Raw genomic sequence first — 20,526 nt, 5'->3', positions numbered from 1 at the left:
GCTTCACCTGCTGTATTAGCATCAAACATATCCACTCATAAGCCTATGAAACCTGAGAATGAGGAGGCCTCTGTCCCTAGGATTAAGAGGTAGGAGAGAATGAAATAGATTTCTATATCAAACACTACGTTGTCATAGATGACCCTCCTCTTTAAGACCCTGTCTTCAAGGGTGCTTCATTTTGCCTCAATCAGATAAGAAAAGAATTGAGTTCTTGATGAGAGCTACATGTTTTCATCAGTAACTCAGGGCTATTCATCATATCAAGACATTTAAACAGAGGTGAGATTTGAAGCTGTGAAAGAGAATAGCCAAGGAAGAGGCAGGAGGAAAATGTGAGGTGACCACTGAAGGAGACAGATGTGGTCATGGAGGTGACATTGGAGTGGCTCATACCCTAGACACTAAGGGAAGAGAAGGAGAAGCTGGCAGATCCAGTGGAGTTCAATTCTACTGCTGCTGCCTACTGGTTACGTTTCTGGCCACTACTTTACGTCTATAAGCCCAATTCCTTATCCTCAAAATGGAGCTATTGACACATATTTCATACTTATATTCCTAAATTCATGTGTGTGTATAACGTACCCAGTGCAATGCTTGCCTCAGTTTTTTTTTTTGAAATGTTTATTGACCAAGAAATTGATTTTACTATGTTGGTGGACCTACAACTAGTGCTACTCAAAAGCTAATTTCAAAAATAGAATTTTCTCCACAATAATAAAAACGTATAATTATGTGTGTGTATGTTAAAAAGGAAAATTTTTAAAAATTTCTACTTATTGAACATAAAAATTAACAGAAGCAGAATAATTATTCTTGGTACATATTCAGATAATTTGATCAGTTTCTTATTCTTATGTGTCTCTAGTAAAGTGTCACTTGTATTTTTCTAAAGAATGTATTTTTTTCCAATAGGATCTTATTATTTTCGATTTTACTGTAGAATTGCCTGTAATAATCTTTAAAATTGCATTTATGGTTAATAAATGTGAAATTTTGACATTTGCAATTGACTTTTCTTTGTAGACTGCAGTCGTGTGTTGCTTAATGAGGAGGATACGTTCTGAGAAATTCGTGTTTAGGCAATTTCATTGTTGTGCAAACATCATAGAGTGCACTTACACAAACCTAGATGGTATAGCCTACTACACACCTGGGCTATATGGTACTAATCTTATGGGACCACAGTCATATATACCGTCCATAGTTGACTAAAATGTGGTTATGAGGTGCATGACTATATAATAGTTTTAATTGAGCGATTAGTCTCTTGATAGCTGCTGATGTACCTGATAAGCTTAGAGCAAATTCTGCTAAATGGAAGGTACTTGCAATACTATTCTTTTGTATCGGTGTGTAAATATTTTAATCCAATATTCTCTCTCTTTTTACCTCCATTCAGACTAACTTTATTTGACAAATATTTTTAAAAAACAAAACTTGTCAAATAAGTTGTTTTTATTCATGATTTGCTTTCCGTATTTAGATACCGCAAAATAATAGGATTTCTCAATTCATTCTCTTCCAATACAGACTTTAAATTTGCTAAAATTTAAGTAGGAATTTCATCAAAAGATTTTTCTCAAAAGTTGACATGTTCCAAGTTAAATCGTGCATAATTTGAACTGTCATTTAATTTGCTTAGGTCTTCTCTTGTTTTTGTTGGGATAAATTTCAACGTTTCTAAGCTTTGTTTTCAATCCTTGCAATTCTGATGAAAAATCTAAAAATCCTGAAGATATTGGTGCTCCATTCATCAAATACCTTGATCAAAGATTTCCAACTATATTAGTTTCCTGTGGCTACTGTCACAAATTACTGCACATTTGGTGGCTTAAAACACAGACATTTATTCTCTCACAGTTCTAGAGGCCAAAAGTTTGAAATCTGTTTCACTGGGCCAAAAAGTGTCAACACGGCCCTGCCGGCTCTGAAGACTCTAGGGGGCATAGCCCTGCCTCTTTCAGCTTCTGGTGGCTGCCAGCAATCCTCTGCCTATGGCTGCATCACTCCAGTCTCTGATCCCATGGTCACAATGACTGTTCCTCAACTGCCTGTGTCAAATTTCCCTCTGCCTCCCTTGTGAGAGTAAAGATGGCTGTGACAGCATTTAGGAACCACTTAGATAAAGACAAGCTGACCATCTCAAATCCTTAACTTAAGCACATCTGCAAAGTCCTTTTTTGCCATGTAAAGTAACATTCACAGGTTCTGGGATTAGGACCTCGATACCTTTGGCAGCGGTTATTTAGCCCACTACATAAAATAACATTGAACAAAATACAATTAAAATTTAGAAGATGCATTCACAAAAATGTCAATTCCACTATAGGACACGTAGGCTGAGTCATGAAGTCATTCTTTAAAAGCTTGAGGAAATGTGTGTACCAACTTATTTTGTTTTCAACATGATTTTCATCACAAAATTTCTTGATTCTGTTACTCTGATGTTGTATATAAAAATATACATTTTGACAAAAGGACATCTATTTCAATTGGGAAAATATCCCGGGCTTGTTTGAATTGTGTCTAGATGACAACCAGTTCCATAGTACACTTTTCCTTCACAGGCTTCTTAATTTAGTGAAAATATTGTTTTTACCACAACACTGTGCTCCACCAAAATAGGTATCCATATTACTTCAAGATCAAACAATTTTATCTTCAGTGTTGAACCTTTTAATAGCATTTACAATAATATTCATATGCTCTTTTATCTCCAACACCTCAACAAAAAGAACTTCCAATTATTGTTGGAAATAACTGATTTTCTATTTGAAACATCTTGAAGACTGATATAAAGGTGGTGTCATTTAACTCTTCTTCTGTTAACGAATCCAATATTGTGGCTTCACTTTTTTTTGAAGACTTCATTTTTTTAGAGCAGTTTTAGGGTCACAGCAAAACTGAGTGGAAGTTATAGAAATTTCCCGTATAGCCCCTGCACCCCCCTACAGTCTCCCCCATTATCAACATCCCCCACCAAGGTGTTACATTTGTTACAATCGATGAACCTACGTTGACACATCATTATCACACAAAGTCCATAGTTGACATTAGGGTTCACTCTTGGTGGTGTACATTCTATGGGTTTAGAACAATGTATAATGACACCTATTGTCGCTTCACTTTTTGTATGCACTCAAGAAAACTCGCAAGCAGGAACAAATGAAGTTCATTTAGTAGAATAGTCATTGAACCTGAATAAAAAAGTGGTGCTTCACAGAGGGATACGTAAATGCAAAAGCACTTTCCGTAGCTGCACATTTTAAATTGTCGTCTTCAAGCACCGTTTCTTAAAGTAGGTGTTAGCTTTGAAATAGACGCTGAAACTTCTTCAGCAGATTTGTGCCTTCTGGTTTTCACACAGTCAGTGACAGCCCCAGAGTGGATGTTAGATGTGAACAAATATTTTGAGCAAGTTGCATGTTCATCCTTAACTTCCTGGATAAATGAAAGTCAGTGCTTAATTTTTTTACTAAAAATGCACTTTTTTGAGTTTACTACGTCTGAAGAGGCTTATTAAGAACTTTTTTAAAAAAATTTACCAAATAATAAAATAAATAAACAGTTGTAGATGGATGCTATACAATAAACATCAAAACCATTGTGGCAGGAGCACTCAAACCATTCACCACGTGCTCTATGGCAAGACCGCTCAATCTCTGTTTCTTACCCCTTTAATACACACCTGGATTAGTTTCCAATGGCCGCTGCAACAAATTAGCACAAATTTAGTGGCTTAAAACCACACAAAGCTATTCTACTCTAGGTTTGGAGGTCAGAAGTCTAAAACCAGTCTCACCAGTCAGCAGGGCCAGTTCCTTCTGGAGGCTCGAGGAGACAATCCTACAAGGTGAGGACCCTGCAAGACCCTGGACAACATATTTTCATCAACTGACCAGTACGTAACCTTGTTTTTTGTGCACTTCTGTTTAAAGACATCTTATTTAATATATAGTGTTGATTCATTGACTTTGAACTCATGGCCAACAGCACTCTAACTCATACCTGAACAAAGCTTATCTGACACATGTACTTTCTCCATCTAAGCTTTCTCGCGCTCAGGAACAGTAGACAGCACTGCAGCCCTGTATTCAGGGACCATTTTAAACAGCAAAGTCACCAACGACAGGCACAAAAATGAGAAAAATGTGGCACTTACTATACCATGAAAAGGACACTTGTTTTTAGAACGAGAGCAGAAACAAGAAAGCAGAGCTCACCTTCTTTGACCTCAGTTGGGAACGAGCGTCGAATGACCCAAATTTTTCACCACTCTGCACCATGTCCACAAATGGCAGGAAAAGCACTGTGAACATTGATTTTTGGGGATTACAAATACATTTTAGCAAGTAGGTGAATTAGCAAATATGGAATCCGCAAATAATAAAGACTGGCTGTACTACGAAACACTTTTCCAGAAAAGTTGTACAAATTAATGCAGCTAGTAGCAATTGCGTGAGGATACTCTTTCAGCTAACAATGAGCATTATTTCAAAAAATTGTTGCACTAACAGGTTGTTTTTTTGAAAAGTTACCTCATTGTTTTAGTTTGAATTGCTTTGATTACTACTGTAGTCAATTTTTTTGTGCATTCATTACTCATTAGTTTTTCTATACATTTTTTGTTTCTGAATTTTGTTCATTTTTCTATTGGGGTTTTAGTGTTTTCATATCAATTTGAATGAGCTTTGTATATATCAAGTTTATTTACCCTCTGACATATTTTATGTCAAATATTTTTTTCCCCGGATTTTGTTTACGTTGTAGCTGAGTTGTAGCAGAATGTAGGAATTTTGCATTTTTTATGGAGTTCTCAAATCTGGCAACTTTTTCCTTAGGCTCTTTCAAGATATGGAAACAAAGGAAAAAGACAGGGCTATGGTTTCAGAGACAAAGAGAGTCCAGGGAAGTTTTATGCCTGTTTATTTTCACTTCTTCCTTCTCTCCTCTCCTTCTTCCCTCTCTCTCTTTTTCCCTCCCTACCCCTCCTTCCTTCCTCCTTCCTTCCTTCCTTCCTTTCTCTCTTCCTTCCTTCCTCCCTCTCTCCCTCCTTCCTTCCCTTTTTTTCCCAAGATGCTAAAACTTGATCTTTTTATTGACAGAGAGATAGATTTGAAAAGAGACCAAAGATACAAGAGAAAGGGTGTTGGAGGCAGTTACGTCCCAGAAGAGACAAGAATGAATGTCATGGATAGTTTAGATTTGGCAAGAAATAGGACACAGTTTATATTTTAAGCTGGGGGTGCTGAAGTAAGGAGCAATTAGGTGACTTAAGGAGAGAGATCTTATTCTTTTCCGGAGATTCTGTTCCTCAGAGAGCCTGGAGCATGGTTGGTGGGTGCTCAACAAATTCTTCAGGAGTTGGAGTTTGCAGGCATAGCATGTTATCAAGGACTCTCTTATTAGACCACATTTTTTTGTTTTTTAATTTCAGTTTTATTGAGGTATAACACATTTTTTTTGGTGCTACAATGAGCTTTTTTTTCTTTGAGTACCATGCCTTCCCAAGTACATATTTGAACGAGTATTTTGCCGATTGAAACAACACAACGGATACCACATCTTTAGCTCACTGCAGTGAATGAGTCTTGATCTCAATTGTTATCCTCTAAAATTTTCTTTAGAAACCAAGAATGAAAGGAAAGGCTGTTATGTACAAATAGCAGAAAGTTACCTGCCTTTGCAGTCAAAGAGACTTGCTTACAGGACTTTAATTCTGTATTGCAGATTGAATTGCTGAGAAAACCACCACCAGAATTCTGTGGATCAAGCCAGATTCATTTATCACGTCAACCAGGTCCTATACAGTGTAAGGAGAGGATGACAAAGGCTTCTTTAAATAAAATGTGTATGTTCTTGCGATCACCAAACCACCCAGCAAGGGTGATGGAAACAGTCACCTTCTCACAACAGCAGCTAAAGATGTGTTGATTTTAATTACAGCCATTCCAAATACATTTCACAGTTTTTACAAAGTGAGAAGTGCTTTGCCAGCAAGTAACTCAGTAGAGAACCTGTTTCCTTGTTTTTTTAAATCATTGATGCATTAATCTAGAAAATTACCAATATAATTTATGAATTCTTGATTTTGGATTATGTAACTATATATGGTTCTATTTTATATATGGGTAGACACAGAAAACAAAAATATGGGTTTAGATTTACACTCTGTAGTCATCTTTTTTTGGGAGGGAGCATTTAAACTGACCACATTTCTTGTACCAAAATAATCTTAAATGAAGTAGAGTGAAATTTCATTCTCCTGGGATCAGATGGTGATAAACTAAATTCTGATTTTCATCATCTTTTGGTCATGTTTATACTTATAATTATTTAGATTCAATTTATTTAGCATATTTTCTGGCATCCTTTTTTATTTAAGTCCAAGAATACTGCTTCAAGGACTGAATTACAGTACATCTTGCCAAAATGTAATTTTTGATTACATTATTTATCTTGTATATCAAATTACAGATATATTTGGGTTTTTTTGTTTTTTTAATTTTTTGTTTATTGCAGTAACATTGGTTTATAACATTGTAAAAATTTCAGGTGTACATCATTGTACTTCTATTTCTGCATAGATTACATCATGTTCACCACCAAAATACTAATTACAACCCATCACCACACACATTTACCGAATTATCCCTTTCACCCTCCTCCCTCCCCCCTTGCCCTCTGGTAACCACCAATCCAATCTCTGTCCCTATGTGTTTGTTTATTGTTGTTATTATCTACTACTTAATGAAGGAAATCATACGGTATTTGACCTTCTCCCTCTGACTTATTTCACTTTGCATTATACCCTCAATGTCCATCCACGTTGTCACAAATGGCTGGATTTCATCGTTTCTTATGGCTGAGTAGTATTCCATTGTGTATATATACCACAGCTTCTTTATCCATTCGTCCCTTGATGGGCACTTAGGTTGCTTCCAAGTCTTGGCTATTGTGAATAAGGCTGCAATGAACACAGGGGTGCATGTACCTTTGCAAATTGGTGTTTTCAAGTTCTTTGGATAAATACCCAACGGTGGAATAGCTGGATCATATGGTAGTTCTATCCTTGCTTTTTTGAGGAATCTCCATACTGTTTTCCATAATGGCTGCGCCAGTTTGCACTCCCACCAGCAGTGTATGAGAGTTCCCTTCTCTCCACATCCTCTCCAACACATGTTGTTTCCTGTCTTGTTAATTATAGCCATTCTGACGGGCGTGAGGTGATATCTCATTGTAGTTTTGATTTGCATTTCCCTTATAGTTAGTGATTTTGAACATCTTTTCATGTGTCTGTGGGCCATCTGTATATCTTCTTTGGAGAAATGTCGGTTCAGGTCTTTTGCCCATTTTTTAATTGGGTTGGTAGTTTTTTTGTTGTTGAGATGCATGAGTTCTTTATATATTTTGGAGATTAAGCCCTTATCAGATGTATGGTTTGCAAATATCTTCTCCCAGTTGTTAGGTTGTCTTTTCGTTTTGTTGATGGTTTCCTTTGCTGTGCAGAAGCTTTTTAGTTTGATGTAGTCCCATTTGTTTATTTTTTCTATTGTTTCTCTTGCCCGGTCAGATGTGGTGTTTGAAAAGATGTTGCTAAGACCGATGTGGAAGAGCGTACTGCCTATGTTTTCTTCTAGAAGTTTCATAGTTTCAGGTCTTACATTCAAGTCTTTAATCCATTTGGAGTTAATTTTTGTGTATGGTGTAAGGTAAGGGTCTACTTTCATTTTTTTGCATGTGGCTATCCAGTTTTCCCAACACCATTTGTTGAAGAGACTTTCTTTTCCCCATTGTATGTTCTTGGCACTTTTGTCAAAGATTAGCTGTCCATAGATGTGTGGGTTTATTTCTGGGCTTTCGATTCTATTCCATTGATCTGTGTGTCTGTTTTTGTGCCAGTACCATGCTGTTTTGGTTACTATAGCTTTGTAGTATATTTTGAAATCGGGGAGTGTGATACCTCCAGCTTTGTTCTTTTTTCTCAGGATTCCTTTAGCTATTCGGGGTCTTTTGTTGTTCCATATAAATTTTAGGATTCTTTGCTCTATTTCTGTGAAAAATGCTGTTGGAACTTTGATAGGGATTGCATTGAATCTATAGATGGCTTTAGGAAATATGGACGTCTTAACTATGTTAATTCTTCCAATCCAAGAGCATGGAATATCTTTCCATTTCTTTGTGTCTTCTTGAATTTCTTTCAGAAATGTTTTATAGTTTTCGGTGTACAGATCTTTCACCTCTTTGCTTAAGTTTATTCCTAAGTATTTCATTCTTTTTGTTGCAATTGTAAATGGGATGGTATTCTTAATTTCTCTTTCTGCTACTTCGTTGTTAGTGTACAGAAATGCAACTGATTTTTGTATGTTGATTTTGTATCCTGCAACTTTACCATATTCGTTTATTACTTCTAAAAGTTTTCTGGTGGATTCTTTAGGGCTTTCTATATATAAAATCATGTCATCTGCAAATAGTGACATTTTCACTTCTTCCTTTCCAATTTGGATCCCTTTTATTTCTTTCTCTTGCCTGATTGCTCTGGCTAGGACTTCCAATACTATGTTAAATAGGAGTGGTGACAGTGGGCATCCTTGTCTGGTTCCTGTTCTTAGAGGGATAGCTTTCAGTTTTTCACCATTGAGGATGATATTAGCTGTGGGTTTCTCATATATGGTCTTTATTATGTTGAGGTACTTTCCTTCTATACCCATTTTATTCAGAGTTTTTATCATAAATGGATGCTGTATCTTGTCAAATGCTTTCTCTGCATCTATTGAGATGATCATGTGATTTTTCTTCATTTTATTAATGTGGTGTATTACGTTGATTGATTTGCGAATGTTAAACCATCCCTGCATACCTGGAATAAATCCCACTTGATCATGGTGTATAATCTTTTTAATGTATTGTTGTATGCGATTTGCTAGTATTTTGTTGAGGATTTTTGCATCGATGTTCATCAGTGATATTGGCCTGTAATTTTCTTTTTTTGTGTTGTCCTTGTCTGGTTTTGGTATCAGGGTAATGTCACCTTCGTAGAATGAGTTAGGGAGCTTCCCCCCCTCCTCAATTTTTTGGAAGAGTTTGAGAAGGATAGGTATTAAGTCTTCTTTGAATGTTTGGTAGAATTCTCCAGGGAAGCCGTCTGGTCCTGGACTTTTATTTTTGGGGAGGTTATTGATTACTGTTTCAATCTCCTTACTGGTGATTGGTCTATTCAAATTCTCTACTTCTTCTTGATCCAGTTTTGGAAGGTTGTATGTTTCTAAGAATTTATCCATTTCTTCCAGATTGTCGAATTGGTTGGCATATAGCTTTTCATAGTATTGTCTTATAATCTTTTGTATTTCTGAGGTGTCTGTTGTAACCTCTCCTCTTTCATTTCTGATTTTACTTATTTGTGCCTTCTCTCTTTTTTTCTTGGTGAGTCTAGCTAAAGGTTTGTCAATTTTGTTGATCTTTTCAAAGAACCAGCTCTTGGTTTTATTAATTTTTTCTATTGTTTTTTTGGTCTCTATTTCATTTATTTCTGCTCTGATTTTTATTATTTCCCTTCTTCTACTGATTTTGGGCTTTGTTTGTTCTTCTTTTTGCAGTTCCTTTAGGTGCATTGTGAGATTGTTTATTTGAGATTTTTCTTGTTTGTTGAGATAGGCCTGTATCGCTATAAACTTCCCTCTTAGAACCGCTTTTGCTGTATCCCATAGATTCTGGCATGTCGTATTTTTATTTTCATTTGTCTCCAGGTATTTTTTGATTTCTTCTTTGATTTCTTCATTAACCCAGTCGTTGTTCAGTAGCATTTTGTTTAATCTCCATGTTTTTGTGGCTTTTCTGATTTTCTTCCTATAGTTGATTTCTAGTTTCATACCGTTGTGGTCAGAAAAGATGCTTGGTATTATTTCAATCTTCTTAAATTTATGGAGACTTGTTTTGTGGCCTAATATGTGATCAATCCTGGAGAATGTTCCATGTGCATTTGAAAAGAACGTGTATTCTTCGGTTTTTGGATGGAATGCTCTGTATATATCTACTAGGTCCATCTGTTCTAGTGTGTCGTTTAAGGCCAATGTTTCCTTATTGATCTTCTGTTTGGATGATCTATCCGTTGGTGTAAGTGGAGTGTTAAACTCCCCTACTATTATTGTGTTACTGTCTATTTCTGTTTTTATGTCTGTTAATAATTGCTTTATATATTTAGGTGCACCTACATTGGGTGCGTAGATATTTACAAGTGTTATATCCTCTTGTTGGATTGTTCCCTTGATCATTATGTAATGCCCTTCTTTGTCTCTTTCTACAGTTTTTGTTTTAAAGTGTATTTTGTCTGATATGAGTACTGCTACCCCAGCTTTCTTTTCATTGCCATTTGCGTGGAGTATCTTTTTCCATCCCTTCACTTTCAGTTTGTGAGTGTCTTTAGGTCTGAAGTGTGTCTCTTGTATGCAGCATATATATGGGTCTTGTTTTTTTATCCAGTCAGCCACCCTATGCCTTTTAATTGGAGCATTTAGTCCATTGACGTTTAAAGTAGCTATTGATAGGTATGTACTTACTGTCATTTTTTAACTTTTTTTTTTTTGCCTCAGTGTTGTAGTAGTCCTTCTCTGTTCCTTTCTTCTTCTATACAGAATTGATGGTCACTTTAGTTTGACCTCTGTCTGAAAGCTGTACTCTTTAACTCCCCTCCTCCCTCCTTTTATGTTTTTGATATCATATCTAACCTCTTTTTTGTGCATTTGTATTCATTACGTTCTAATCATGGAAATAGATAATTATTCCTATTTGTGGTCTTCTCTTTTCCCCTTAAATCAGTCCCTTTAACATGTCTTGTAGCACTGGTTTCTTGGTGACAAACTCCTTTAATTTTTGCTTATCTGGGAAAATTTTGATCTCTCCTTCCATTTTGAATGATAACCTTGCTGGGTAGAGTATTCTTGGCTGTAAGTTTTTTTCTTTTAGCACTTTAAATATATCGTGCCATTCTCTTCTAGCCTGTAAGGTTTCTGCTGAGAAGTCAGCTGATAGCCTTATGGGGTTTCCTTTGTATGTAACTTGACATTCTCTTGCGGCTTTTAGGATTCTCTCTTTATCTTTAATTCTGGACATTTTGATTATGATGTGTCTTGGTGTGAGCCTCTTTGGGTTTATCTTGTTTGGGGCTCTCTGTGATTCCTGTACCTGGATGTCTGTTTCCTTCCTTAGGTTAGGGAAGTTTTCATCTATTATTTCTTGAAATAGATTCTCTGCCCCCTTGTCTCGCTCTTCTCCTTCCGGGACACCTATAACATGGATGTTAGTGCGCTTGATGTTGTCCCAGAGGTCCCTTAGACTGTCCTCACTCTTTTTAATTCTTTTCTCTTTTACCTGTTCACCTTGGGTAATTTCTTCTAGTCTTTCTTCCAGCTCACAGATCCATTCTTCTGTATCCTCTACTCTGCTTTTGAGTCCCTCTAATGAATTTTTCATTTCCAGTATTGTATTCTTCATTTCTGATTGGTTCTTTTTTATATCTTCCATTTCTTTGTTGACATTCTCACTGAGTTCATCTATTCTTCTCCCCAGATCAGTGAGCATCCTTAACACTCTTAGTTTGAACTCTCTGTTGGGTAGGTTGCTCATTTCTGTTTCACTTAGTTCCTTTTCTGGGGTTTTGTCCTGTTCCCTTACTTGGAATGTATTCTTTTGCCTCCTCATTTTGCCTCTTTCCCTGTGCTTGTGTCTACATATTAGGTAGGTCAGCTACGTCTCCTGCTCTTGGATAGGTGACCTTATGTAAGTGATGGCTTAGGAGGTTTCCAGTGTGCTTCCCTCAGTTCTCAATGTTCCAGGGGTGACCCCTATGTGGGCTATGTGTGTCCTTCTATTGTGGCCTGTTAGCTCTCCCTATAGGCGCCCAGGGAGGCTGAGTTATGCTCCTGGCCAGCTGTTGTAATGCTCAGCTGTTTGTAGTTGTTGTGGGCCCTTCAGTCTCTTTATCAGGTGTGGGGAGCCCCAGCACAGTTGGCTGTAAGTTCTAATACCATATTTGTGTTGCAGTATTTCTTTTAACTGAGTAGTCCCCCAGCGTGGCAGGTTGTTAGGCTCAGGGCCTTACAGTTGCTGTAAGCCTCTAGCCTATTAGGTCTCTTGTCAGCTCTCTGAGGATTGCAGCTGGGTGGGGCTGGCCTCAGGCACAGGAGCACCCAATTGTTTCAGGCTTTGGAAGGTGGGGCAAACCTCCTATGTGGGTCTTTGAGAAGCACAAGTCTTCTGCAGCTAACAAGCCCTGTTGCCCACAGGTCCACACCCACAGTCAACACAGTCCTGCCCCGTGTGAGTGCCCCGACCCCCAAGCGGACCCAGTTTCTCCACGGCGGGAGCCCCACACACTCCGCCACCACCCCACACTCCCACCCGCTCCTTGTGCACACCCTGCCGCACTCAAGTCAGCTCAGTTGCTAGGATGCAGAGAATCCAGTCACCAATCTATGCAGGCCCACACGTTGCCTGAGGGCTTGTTGTTGGGTGGGGCCAGTCTCTAGGGTGGGCTGCCTGCCCTGGCTGAGCTGGATTAAATCAGTGCTCTAGCGGGTGGGGCAGTCCCTGGGCTAGCAGGCCTCAGGGAGAACTCCAATGGCGTCTGTGTCAGCACGCTCACACCAGGCCACAACAATGGCGGCCGCCAATGTCCCAGTCCCTGGAGAGGTCTCACCCCTCACCAAGATGCACTCAGGGCCTATTAGGTGAGTCTCTTTTCACCCCAGCACTGTGCACCTTTCTTTCTGGTGATTTTAGGATGCTTTCTGGAACGGGTGGGTTTGCGCTCGGGCCCTTTAAGAGCCAGTTTTAGTTTCTTTGTGAACCGGGTTTTCTGGGGGTGCTACCCAATGCTTTAGTAGCAGGCACAGTCAGATATTATGCCGCTGGTGTCGATTGTGCTGGGTCCACAATATGCCCACAGCGGGGGCGCTCCCCGGCTCAGGGCCCCGCGCCTCCAGGGAGGCTGCGCACCTGTGCGCTGCTCCCGGTGGCCGTGAAGCTGGCGGCTTGTGAAGGCGGCGTTTCTCCTCTCCGGAAGGGAGTCTCTGCCTCTTCCACCTCAGTGAGGATTGTCCGTTGCTGCAGGAGTTCCTCTTATCCAATTTTCAGTTCTGTCTCAGGGGTAATTTTTCCACTAGTAGTTGTAAATTGGCTGTGTCCACGGGAGGAGGTGAGTTCAGAGTCTGCCTACGCCGCCATCTTGACTCCCTCTCAAATTACAGATATATTTGAACAAAAAGCAACTGTAATAGCGATTCTCACCCCGGCTGGTGGGGGGAGGGGCAGCACGTTAGAGTCTCTTTGGAAACTTTTAAAAAATATCAATATCTTGCTCCATCCCTCATGAATTAAATCAGAATTTCTGAGGAAAGGACCAAGGCATTGGCATTTTTTATAAAAAGCTTCCCAGGTGATTTTTATGTGTACCCAGGACTGGGGACAACCTGTCTATATAGGCAATTTTTCGATACATAACTAAGTAAATCACTACATTCCAGACAAAATGATGATCATTTTTAATATGTCTAAATTTCCAGTACATTGTGTTATTTTGTTAGGAAACTGTTTAGATCATCTGGACAGGATTTCATATTATCAATCACTTCTGTTCTTTTAAATTCTCTAGTTATTTCTTTATTTCCTTGAAGTCTTAAGTGACTTTGATGATTAAGGGAGAAAATTTTGTTGCAGTTTTCTCTTCTTAGTGATCAAACATTTTTCAAAAGCAATTTTTCTCTATTGCTAACAACCTTTGATGAGAATAGTAAGATCATACTTTCTTGGAATTTTGTGATATTTTCCCAAAATAAAAAGCCCACCCCTACATACACTTAGCACATATTGCCTATAGGTATTCTGATTTTTTTTTTTTTTTTTTTGTGAGGAGATCAGCCCTGTGCTAACATCCGCCAATCTTCCTCTTTTTTTGCTGAGGAAGACGGCCCTGGGCTAACATCTGTGCCCATCTTCCTCCACTTTATATGGGACGCCGCCACAGCATGGGTTGCCAAGCAGTGCGTTGGTGCGCGCCCGGGATCCGAACCAGCGAACCCCGGGCCGCCGTAGCGGAGCGCGCGCACTTAACCGCTTGCGCCACCGGGCCAGCCCCTAGATATTCTGATTTTAACTTGAGTAATATTTGGCTCCATACTTTCATAATTGTTAGATGTAATTTTATTGATATTCCTCACTATCCCTTTCAACACTTCCCAATCATAAATGTATTCCATAAAATCATCCTAATTTTATAGGCACAAAAACTAAAACGCAGTAAATACACCACATAATATTTCCTCTTTTTGGCTAACTCTTCTTGTCATAGGATCGTAATGGTCAAAACTGAGCTGAAAACCAGGGCATTTGTGTCTAAGTTGCTTTGGTTAAATCATGGAACTTTTCTATTTCTCAATATTTTGAACTTAAAAATTGGATCAAAATCTTCCTGTCATCTAACTTCAGTCAGTTTTTCCCAGCTGTTTGGCTAGCATCCGAGTGTTTGCGTCACTGACTATCACTATTTTTATTTTCCTTTTTTTATTAAGTTTTTTATTTTGAACTATTTTAGACTTTCAGAAAAGTTGGAAAAATAGTACAAAAGTTTCTTTAAATCTCTCACCCTTCTTCCCCTAATGTTAACATCTTACATAACCACAGTACAATGATCAAGAACAGGAAGGTGACATTGGTTTAATATTATTAAGTAAACTATAGTCTTTTCCTCAAATCTCACCATTTTTTCCACTAGTTCCAGGATCCTATCTGATGTCCCAAATTGCATTTAGTTGTCAATTCTTCTTAGTCTCTTCTAGTCTGTAACAGTTTCTCAGTCCTTCCTTATCTTTTCTGACCTTGATATTTTTAAAGTGTATAGACCAGTTATTTTACAGAATGTTCCTCAGTTTGGATTCTTCAATATTTTTTCACGATTGGAATGAAGTTATGCATTTTGGGCACGAATAGCACAGAGATGATGTGATGTTCTTTTTGGTGTATCATGATAGTTCACGATGTCTTTACCTTATTACCAATGATGTTTACCTTGATCATTTGTTAAGCTGGTGCCTGCGAGTTTTCTCTACTATAAAGTTACTCTCTTTCCCTTTGTAGTTAATAAGTATCTCGGGGAGATATGTTGAAACTATGCAAATCTTATTTCTTCTCAAACTTTCACCCACTAATTTTTGCATCCATGGTGGACCTTCTCTGCAACAGTTATTGTTGTGGTATTTGCTTAACAGTGATTCTCTATTTTTTTCTTTCCTTATACATTAATATACATAGATTTCCTTATACATACATATATTAATTGGAATTCTACTGTAACAAAGAGCTGTTTCTTTTCCCCATTTATTTGCTTATTTTGTTATTTATTTATAACAGTATGGAATTATGAATATTTATTTTATTCTATGTGTTAAAATCTCTACTATCATTATTTATTTTGTGACTCAGTTTGTTCTAAATTTGGCCATTCTGGTTGGCTCTTGCGTTTTTGTGAGAAGCTGTCATTTTTTTTTGAGTATTTCCTTACATTTCTGGCACTGCAAGATGTTCTTTATTTTGTATCTGCATTATCTTCAAAGATTTCTACAATGAACTAAGACTGATCCTGTGAGGGCAAAGTGTTAACCCTGAAGTAGAAAATTAATGACTTAATGTGACTAGAAAATATTTTCTCCGTGAATTAGTTCACTTCTATGTTGTAACCAACACAATTGTAAATGAGAATTGTCTGCACCTCGGTGATGCCAGAGTCACATAATACTGGTGGGCAAACAAATATTGTCAACTGCACCCATACATGAAAAATAATAAACTGAAATCACATCTAAGTTATGGAATTGTGTGTATGGCGTATGTGCTTCCAAATGAACCTAAGAATACTTCAGATTGTTGTAGGGGTTTCAGGGAATTGGTGGGGTTGGTCAAGGAAAGACGTGACCACAGGTGGCAGTAGTACTTTATTGGGTGACGCTGACAGATTTGCAGGAGGGAGAAATCCCTCTCCGTGTGAGACCTTCCAGAGTCCAAGGTTCAGGGGGCCACCATTAAGAAGAGGATGAAGACAAAGGAACTCCCAGGAGAGAGGGGAATCAGAGAGGGAGCTTGTGTGTCTATGTGTCTCAGCAGTGCAGCAGGAGTCTTTGAGTCAGAGGCTCCAAAGGCAGCAGCAGCTTCAGGACTTTATCTTATGTATTGTCAGCAGATGTTGGGCACAGTTTTACAGGAAACACAAAACAGGCAAGCTCTAAATGGCTAAAAATCTGCTGTTTTGGACTATGTTTAAAGCAATTTGATGTGTGAAAATTTGAGTATGGTGCCGGCAGGCTTTTGAACTAATAGGGTCTTTGCCTGCAGTGAAGAAATAAACAACCCAGAGGCCAATACCCAGAAGCCATCTTTGGTTCATTTATATAACGAACGTGAAGTAGTACCATGTTCTTCTCCTGCTACATCAACTCTCAGGGCCACTAATGTAATGAACGATTATTGAGGGTGAGCTGGAGGCCTAAGCAACTTGTCAATAAGCTGACATAGGAGGAGGCTGAGTAATGGATGACAGATATGTGCCTAGAGATAAAGTACCAGACAGAAGAAGACCAACTGGGATCAACCCCCAGTGCCATACTGACACTTTAGGGGAAGACAGAAATAGAGTGAGTTAATACATCTAAAAAATTAATGAGATGACGGATAAAGAGGGTGCCGTGTGGATGACTCTAGCCAGCATATTTTATGCAACAAGAATGATGTGTTATTAGCATGGGGCTATTGCAATAGTCATAGTTTAAACTGGGAGAGAATGGTGTATATCCAATGAGAAGCTGAAGATGGCGTGCAATTTGTGTACATATCCCCGGGAGCCTTGGGGAGAATCTGAAATGAAACTTGTGGTGGAGCGGACAGTGCTGGACTTGGAGTCCAAAGTCTTCTCCAGATCCCAACACTTTTGCTTGCTTGTCCTGTGACCCCAAGTAGAGGACTTAACTTTGTAAAGCCGCTTTCCTTTGCAAGACGGGAGTAGAGCTTTCTAACTCACAAGGTTATTGTTTGTGCTGAACTAAGTCCCAGAATGTAAATACTACCAAGGACGACCTTCTAAAAATTGTCTGTGGTTCATGTGGTGACAGAGTAGGTGGTCACCCTACCTGATGTGATTCAAAATGTATGGAAATAGTCGCTCTACAATGCTGACTTGAAGACCTACTACGTTATAGTGCTCCATGAAGATAGGGACCTCTGAGTATCCAACATCTTACACGGTACCTGGCACATAGTAAGTAATTCATAAATATTTGTTGATCAAATAAAGACCTTATTCGAGCCACTTTTTTGAGAAAATCTTGATTCTAGGCAACAATCCCTGATAAATGCAAACTTCGTCTATTAAATCATTAGTGTGTTGGCTTATAGTAATCAATCAAATTAGCTTCAGTCACATAGCAGTATCCTCTGGGAATTTATGGGACATAGTTTTGATGAGAAGAGGTCAAGAGCATGGGATATTGTTGAGTAGGGGAGGCACGGCTAAGGCGTTGGGGCAGACAGTTGCTGAGCAGCCAGTAGGGAGCTAGAGGAGGTTAAATGCTTTGGAAGAGGAACACTTTGAAGGTTTATGAAAACAGCTGCTTAAAGCAAATATGGACAATTTCCCAGGAATGAGTTCTGTGCCCACACAACTTTTAATGTGTTTGAGTCTCTATCTTACTAGGGACAAGATATTACAGAATTAATCATATCTTGAGCATGGTTAGTATTTCTTAGAGGGGCAATCGGAAAGGAACCGACATCCATTTTTGCAGATCCCATAACCCAGCTTATCTCTGAAGTGTAGACCTGAGAAGGCCAATATGCGCAGAGAGAAGCACAGGAAAAGGAGGACAGAAGAAAGGGAGTAGGGGGAGAGAAGTGACAGACACGTGGATTGAGTGAAGGAAGGGAGAAGCTGGAAAAAACAAGAGAGAGAAAGAAAAAAATGGGATGATCCAATGCTGAGAACTGCGTGCTGTTAGTTACCTGAGCTGCGTTTCAGAGCCCCCGCACCTCTCCATTTCTTGGCACAGACCAGAGTCCTCAGATAGCTTTTTTTTTCCTATCATTCCCAGCCACAATCTCAATTACAATTGCCTTTGAAAGGTACTCATCTGCTTCTCAAATGTTGTTTCTACAGAAAGAAGTATCTAGAATCTGAATCCTATTGTGTGTCTTTGTCACAAAAAAGGACATTTATGAAGAGTAATTGGGCAAATTGAGGGTATGAACCCCAGAAGAAACAATGTATTTTGACAAGAAAATTTAGTTGGCAAATGTTAAAGTTTTTATGAGTCATCATGATGATTCTTTAAGTAATTATAACTTATTCTGTACCCTGTCAACTGTTGTGTGGATTTGTGGCTTTTATCAGTGAATAAAGTTATTTAGTTGTCCTTAGGAAGAGACTCACAGTATTGAAATATTTCCAACGCCAATGATGTTAAATTTCTTGAATATTTTCCCTTTTTTAGTGTCTGATGAGTCATGGGACTATCATTCTGTCCCAAGAACATTACGGTGACATCAGTCTTAGTCACCAAACCATTACTGTGGCAGGGAGTGGGGGTAGGATATGGGAAGAAACCTAGACAATGAGAAGAATCAGGTTGAATCTTAAAGTTGGAATTATTAGCTACATTTTTAGAGCAAATTTATTTTAAAGTAGATTTCCAAATCTACAATTGCTCAGCTGCCCTATTATCATTCTACGCCCAGATGCACGAAGTCTTGGGATTCAGGGATATGCAGTTAGGAGGCTATAGCTTCATAACTCAATTTTCTTTTGAATCACCAGCATGATGAGTGGGGTTTCAGAGGATTATCCTACAGGAAGACTCTGTGCAGTCATTGAATGTGAGCTCCGTATCACCACAGAAACACAAAGCTGGAGCGCATCTAAAGGTGATCTGCTTCAGATTCTTACTGAAATACAAAACTCATAGGAACCAGGCTCTTATAAACTTGCACACGGAGGAGACAGACACCAAATGTTGGTTGATTAGTGAAGCATTTGTGTCAGTAGAACATCACACACTATCGGAAAACCTAAACAGAAGAGCTGTTTTCAAACACGATAAATAGATCAAATAGTTCTTCTGTAAGAATTAAGATAGACAGCTTCCCTAGTTTTGTTATAACACATCAAAATATAACGCAATATTGTGACTTTAGTTTTTCCATGGGGAAATGAATTACAAGTGGAACATCTAGCAGCATTTACTTCGTTTTTCACTACACGTCAGAGCTGGGTGGTCCAGCATTTGGTAAAGCCCCAGGAAGGTGACCTGAATGGTGAATGCTGTAAACTTGTCTCCTCTATTGATAAACAAGTTAGGACTCAAAGAAACTGGTGAGGAATATCTATGCTATTTAACAAACACTCTTTCAACAATAAGTATTTAACACTTACTATATCTTTTGTTCTTCTTTAGGCCTAAGGTTTAAGAGATAAGACGGTCTTAATCTAAAGGGTAGAGGATTGCTCAGGGCATCATGGGAGACAAACAGAGTGATGGGAACACATCCCTAGTGAACAGCCTGGCAGGTGTGGAGCATGAGGGCAGAGGGGAGTAGAGAGACAATGGCCATAGGCTGAGGGCCAGGGCCTTCCATCATCTTTTTGAATTTCACTTAAAAAAAGATCAACGGGGGCGGGCCCGGTGGTGCAGCGGTTAAGTGCGTGCACTCAGCTTCGGCAGCTCGGGGTTCGCAGGTTCGGATCCTGGGCATGCACCGATGCACTACATGTCAGGCCATGCTGTGGTGGCACCCCATATAAAGTAGAGGAGGATGGGCATGGATGTTGGCCCAGGGCCAGTCTTCCTCATCAAAAAAGGAGGAGGATTGGCATCAGATGTTACCTCAGGGCAGATCTTCCTGCCAAAAAAAAAAGAAAAAAAGATGGGTGAACTGTAATGTAAACCATGGACTTTCAGTGATAATTGTGTGTTAATTCACATAATTATATGTGTAGATTCACCATTATAACAAATGTCCCACGCTGGTGGGGGATGTTGATAATGAGGAAGGCTATGCCTGTGTGGAGGCAGGAGATATATGGGAAATCTCTGATTCTCAAAAATCTCAATTTTGCTATGAACCTAAAACTACTCTAAAAAATAAAGTCTATTAAAAAAAAGATTAAATAGTAAAATATCTACTGTAATTTTGGTTCTTTTACTTCCTCTCATATACCTAAATTACATTTAATTAATTAAAAACTATTACTATTATCTCAAACAGAATTACTAACATACACATATATTTGACACACAATATTTTGATTGGACACTTGAAGCAGCCTGAGAAATAAATCCTATGCCTTTAGTTTTATTTTATAACCAAGAAATATTTGTAAAACTAAACCTCATCTCACCCTGACCTCCATCTGCATCCACAGGTGTGGTGGCGGGAAGGAGAAGTTGCATGTCCCTTATGGCTTCACTTTTCTCCGTCACATAGACAGTC

The 20,526-nt window shown here is 38.7% G+C and overlaps 1 protein-coding gene across 2 annotated transcripts in view; it reads left to right on the top strand.

The window, feature by feature from the left end:
* Positions 1–12,571: 12,571 nt before the first annotated feature.
* RGS7 (regulator of G protein signaling 7) overlaps positions 12,572–20,526 on the top strand; it is a 607,861-nt gene continuing 599,906 nt past the window's right edge. The window contains exon 1 of one of the 2 annotated variants that reach the window (XM_087424467.1): positions 12,572–12,728. The gene's annotated coding sequence lies outside the window, so the exon portion shown is untranslated. The remainder of the gene's footprint in view (positions 12,729–20,526) is intronic. The other variant, XM_087424463.1, reaches the window with a different exon arrangement.

The sequence above is a fragment of the Ceratotherium simum genome, chromosome 36, assembly GCF_057802395.1.
Source record: "Ceratotherium simum simum isolate JZ-2026a chromosome 36, ASM5780239v1, whole genome shotgun sequence".
Classification (NCBI taxonomy): domain Eukaryota; kingdom Metazoa; phylum Chordata; class Mammalia; order Perissodactyla; family Rhinocerotidae; genus Ceratotherium; species Ceratotherium simum.
This window is presented reverse-complemented; position numbering and strand designations above follow the sequence as displayed.